This window comes from Ostrea edulis, chromosome 6 (genome assembly GCF_947568905.1).
Source record: "Ostrea edulis chromosome 6, xbOstEdul1.1, whole genome shotgun sequence".
Lineage (NCBI taxonomy): Eukaryota > Metazoa > Mollusca > Bivalvia > Ostreida > Ostreidae > Ostrea > Ostrea edulis.
Window position 1 is genome coordinate 54631727 of NC_079169.1, and position 6195 is coordinate 54637921.

A 6195-nucleotide genomic window follows, 5' to 3' on the forward strand; every position below is an offset into this window, starting at 1 on the left:
AAAGAACTCATTTGTTAACATGAAAGTTGTACAGTTAATGTTACAATTGCAAAGGGATATAACAACAACATCCAAAAGCATATACATGTACTGTAAAATTCAACAAAAAAACGCATATGACACACAGGAACACAACTATTATTTACATACATCATCTTCTAAAGAGTTTCATAAAAACATGAATGATAAGACATATAGAACTTCTAAACTGACATGATAAAACAGACATATATGTACATGGCAGTGTAGTGATTGTGATATGTAAATGTTAAGAAAAACGCCACACTTTCTAAAAACAAAGTTGTAATATTATCTCATATAATGATTTAAGTCACATCAAACAAGGGTATCTTGTACAAGTACATGTTTTAATTTGTCACAATTTCTATATATCTTAAACTTATCACAACTTCTCATCAAGTTCAAATATTTTTCTCAAAATATGTTTCGCGTATCTACTTTGAATCTCACAATTATTGCAACACGTACATGTTCTCATATTTCAAGAAATTCTATAAATATTTTAAAACTCTCCTTAAAATACTGTGTAAATTTCAAACTTGCCTATGCTATTATTTCCACAACTTCCCACATTTCCTAAATACACCTAATGTGTCATAGATATGCTGAATATTTGATAAAGACTTCAAACAATTCAGTCAAGCAATATATGTCACATTTTCCTTCAAGTTTTCAATATCTTGGATTTTTTCTACAATATATAATCATTTTCCAAGCATGTCAGCAGATGATTAATTCATTATGACAAAATCTGAGAGATCACAAAGGCAGAGACATATCACAATACAGAATTGTTTCGCATAAATACCTGTATTACTAAATTGTATCCATGATAAACGAACTATATTTCCATACTACTGCTAAATATTAAACCCACGGAAATGGATGTACACCCCGCAAATACGCTTGACTGGTCCTCTAACAGTAGACAGAACCAGTCTAATGTTGCCCGGTAGACAAGTTAGCCGATAGGTGGCGGTTATCCGGTTTGGTTTTATACTGTTTAACGTCCCTCGCGATAATTTTTTTCCACTCATGAGACGTCAACATTGCTGGTGAAGGACTGCAAAATCTAGGCCTATGCTTGGCGCTTACAGCCTTTGAGCACGGAGGGATTTTTACCGTGCCACACCTACTGCGACATGGGTTCTCGGTTTTTGCGATCTCGTCCAAAGGACGGCCCCGTTTAGTCGCCTCTTAGGACAAGCAAGGGTACTGAGAACCTATTCTTACCCGGATCCTCACGGGACTTTGTTATCCGGAAACGCGTAAAACAAAAGTATAAATGTAGCGACAAAAAGTGCTCATCTATGCTTAACGCTTTAAAAATAGTGCAAATTGATATTTTTGTTGGAAAAAATTCTCAATCTAGGGGATGGTGTGATTACAGACTCTATAACCCCTCTTCTTTCAAACAAATAATTTAACATTGAAATGAAATGAAGATAGATCTTAATTCAATTTAAGTGAATGGAGTTTGAACTTCTTTTCAAAGTTACAGAAGAATCAAAACTTCAATGGTAACTGTTCCAAATTTTGCATAGAATAATTCCCACAAAATCCATATTTGTATAAACTTATGATTAAAAAATCCCCAGCATACAGTTTCTGCAATAATGAAATTGAATCAAATCAAATCAAACTTGTTGAATGGTATTAGACTATTAGGTATAAGAGATTTGGAATATTGAAGAGTGGGTTTTGTACAATTTTAAAATGCCTGTAACTTTTGACAGAACAACAATACTATTTGGTAAATATAAGAACAAGAATGCTTATAAAGTACATAATCTAATAACTCTGATAATTTAGAATCATATATTTTCAAGAAAGTATAAAAACCACCCAGTACTATAAATACAAGGAAATTAAGTAAGAAATTATTGTGAAAAGAATCATGAAGGAAAATTTTTATTATGAAAACAATGTACAGAAAAATTAGATAAACATTTGAAAAGATGTTATAACATAAGTGCATAAACTAATATACTGATACACAACATACATTTATAACGGTCAGAATGTAATGAATATTCAATAACTTCCAAACAAGAAATTAGACCACTTTACAAATAAAAACGAAACTCGATAAGATAAAGTTACAATTTGGATCTTTTGGATGTGGTGATGAAATGATGTACATGTTCAAGAGTATTTCTGTTAAATGACAAATTGTAATCAGAATATGAAGATTATGAAACGATGGATTCTGAGCATAACTTCCCGTTCTCTCTGTAAATTCTGCTTCCCTTATTCATAATGAGCCTTTTGATTATACATTTGTAATGAGTCTTAATTATACATTTGTAATGAGTCTTAATTATACATTTGTAATGAGTCTTTTAATTATACATTTGTAATGAGTCTTTTAATTATACATTTGTAATGAGTCTTTTGATTATACATTTGTAATGAGTCTTTTGATTATACATTTGTAATGAGTCTTTTGATTATACATTTGTAATGAGTCTTTTAATTATACATTCGTAATGAGTCTTTTGATTATACATTTGTACAAATTGCTGACCTCTTCATAATATCACTACATACAATATTTTTCGTTATCCGTTCTGCGTTTTAGCAACACCCCTCAAGAACGGCGGTTCCGGGTCGCGGCAAGCGTTGGCACTTTAAAGAACCATCACTGCTATGGGCCTGAGCGCTAAGCAAAGGTCTAAATTGTGGTACCTCGCCCACAGATGTTGATGTCTCAGTATAAGTTAAAAATTCTCGAAGGAACGTGAAACAAACAGCAAAGTGGAAAAACCTTGCACCGATGACGATACTGTGGTATATATTGATCTGGAATTTGGCTATTAAGTTTAATTGTTCGATTTCTACATGCATTTCGTATTTCAAGAATCACTCGCTACACTGAAAATATAAATTTTATTGCTCTACTAAAATGAGATAAGCACATGAATAATTTAACTCGGATCAATTGAACACAAGTTAGTCGTTAATGTTGCACTTGATTAGGATTCATTTCACGCAGTTGACTTCGGGGAAATCCCCCCCCCCCCCCCCCTATGGGAAGCGGAACCCATAAGTTCCTTGATGAATCGGGTCCCTGGGTAAGAGGATCACATCAGGTTTCTGGGGAAACGGTTCCCATCAGGTTTCTAGGGAAAGCGGGACCCAGTTCCTAATGAAGTGGGCGCAATTAAATATCTGAGTAAGAGGGCTCTATCAGGTTTCAAAAGGAACCTGGCCCCATCAAATATCTGAATAAGCGGGCTCCATCAAATATCTGATTAAGCGGGTCCCAGTGGCGGATTTAGAGGGGGGCGCAGCCGGCGCCCCCCATCCTCCCCCTAAAATTTTAAAATTTAAGGTAAATCGCGGTATCTTGATTCGGAAAATGTACTAAACGATAAAAGAAGCAATAATTTCTTCCACTCCCGGAAAAATAAATGACAAAATCTTTTGATTTCTTGAATTACTTTATTGGAAGAACTTAATTTTTTCAAAAAAACCCCCTTAAAATGTGGGTAATTTTATTAATTTCACCTTATTAAAATGATAGAAAATAGTACAAATGACTAAATAGGAGAAATATTTCAAGTCCCATAAAATCTGTAAAACCCAGGAACTTTCGGGGGCTTCGCCCCCTGGACCCCCACCAGGCCTTCACCCTGGAACCACTGCCTCATATAGTGGCGCCCCCCGTAACCGCAATTCCTGGATCCGCCCCTGGGTCCCGTCAGATTTCTGGGGGAAACGGATCCCATCAGATCTTCATCCTAGACTGGCCTTTCAAAATATTCTCCATATGTAAAATCTTAGAATTCTGAAATTGTTAGTGGACCTTGATTTACTTTAAATATTTCATGGTACAGCGTGTCATTAAGCTTGATCGAGCGTTCAGATTTCACTAACTGATCTGCCTCAATAGAATGCTGTAATAAAACAATCGTAAACTGTTTCATTCTGTTTAACTTTGCACGCTCAATCACGCGAAAATTAGAATGTTAGAAGATATACTGATCAATGACTTAGTTTCACATATATTACATGCATACTAATGAGATTAACCATTTTACTGCATGACACATTAAGTTCCTTGTCTATTTCTACCATTTTAATTTATTCATTGAATAAGCTTTGTTTTTTATTATAACTTTTGTGTGTAAACATTTTACTTTGAATACTTGTTTGTTTTCTACAAATATTTCTCATTTGAAAATGTCTGTGGGTTAAAAAAAATCATTAATGGATTTAATTTAATAGCATTTGATATATTGGGGTGTGCCATACTATGGATTTCGAAAAATAAATCGGTATCTTATTGTTTTTGTAAGATGCAGTGCTGTCTAATTTTCTATTGAATTGCGAATAGTGAACAACAGAATGTATAAAATGTAATTGCCAGTCGTGAATGTTTCTTCGTCAAGCGCCCGCCATTAGTGGGGAAAGTCACGGGTATTTCAGATATGTCCTTAAAAACGGAGGGCCCGAGTCCAAATAAGCGTTGGTGCAGTTAAAAAACAAAAAAGTTACTGCGACAATGAGACCTGTTACTACATCTAAACAAAAAATACAACGTCAAAATCATACGTTTATATCCCTGCATTAAAACAAAGGATATATTTTCGGAGTGGGTACATTCCAAACTTCAAATAAGAAAAATAAAGCTAATTTATAATAATAACGAGTATATGTGTATCGAAACCCATATATGGCATACTATAGAGAAAACTTCGATTCTGTGATTTACTTTAGTTACAACTGTTATACTACGATTTACTATAGTGAAAACTGTTATACTACGATTTACTACAGTGACAACTGTTATACTACGATTTACTACAGTGACAACTGTTATACTACGATTTACTATAGTGACAACTGTTATACTACGATTTACTATAGTGACAACTGTTATACTACGATTTACTATAGTGACAACTGTTATACTACGATTTACTACAGTGACAACTGTTATACTACGATTTACTACAGTGACAACTGTTATACTACGATTTACTACAGTGACAACTGTTATACTACGATTTACTATAGTGACAACTGTTATACTACGATTTACTACAGTGACAACTGTTATACTACGATTTACTACAGTGACAACTGTTATACTACGATTTACTACAGTGACAACTGTTATATTACGATTTACTACAGTGACAACTGTTATACTACGATTTACTACAGTAACAGCTGTTATACTACGATTTACTACAGTAACAGCTGTTATACTACGATTTACTATAGTGAAAACTGTTATACTACGATTTACTACAGTGACAACTGTTACACGATTTACTATAGTGACAACTGTTATACTACAGTTTACTATAGTGACAACTGTTACACGATTTACTATAGTGAAAACTGTTATATTACGATTTACTACAGTGACAACTGTTATACTACGATTTACTACAGTGACAACTGTTATATTACGATTTACTACAGTGACAACTGTTATACTACGATTTACTACAGTAACAGCTGTTATACTACGATTTACTATAGTGTCAACTGTTACACTATTTACTATAGTGAAAACTGTTATACTACGATTTACTACAGTGACAACTGTTATATTACGATTTACTACAGTGACAACTGTTATACTACGATTTACTACAGTGACAACTGTGATATTACGATTTACTACAGTGACAACTGTTATACTACGATTTACTACAGTAACAGCTGTTATACTACGATTTACTATAGTGACAACTGTTATATTACGATTTACTATAGTGAAAACTGTTATACTACAATTTACTACAGTGACAACTGTTATACTACGATTTACTACAGTAACAGCTGTTATACTACGATTTACTACAGTGACAACTGTTATATTACGATTTACTATAGTGAAAACTGTTATACTACGATTTACTATAGTGACAACTGTTACACTATTTACTACAGTGACAACTGTTATACTACGATTTACTACAGTGACAACTGTTATATTACGATTTACTACAGTGACAACTGTTATACTACGATTTACTACAGTAACAGCTGTTATACTACGATTTACTATAGTGACAACTGTTACACGATTTACTATAGTGAAAACTGTTATACTACGATTTACTACAGTGACAGCTGTTATACTACGGTTTACTTCAGTGGCAACTGTTATATTACGATTTACTACAGTGACAACTGTTATAACGATTTACTACA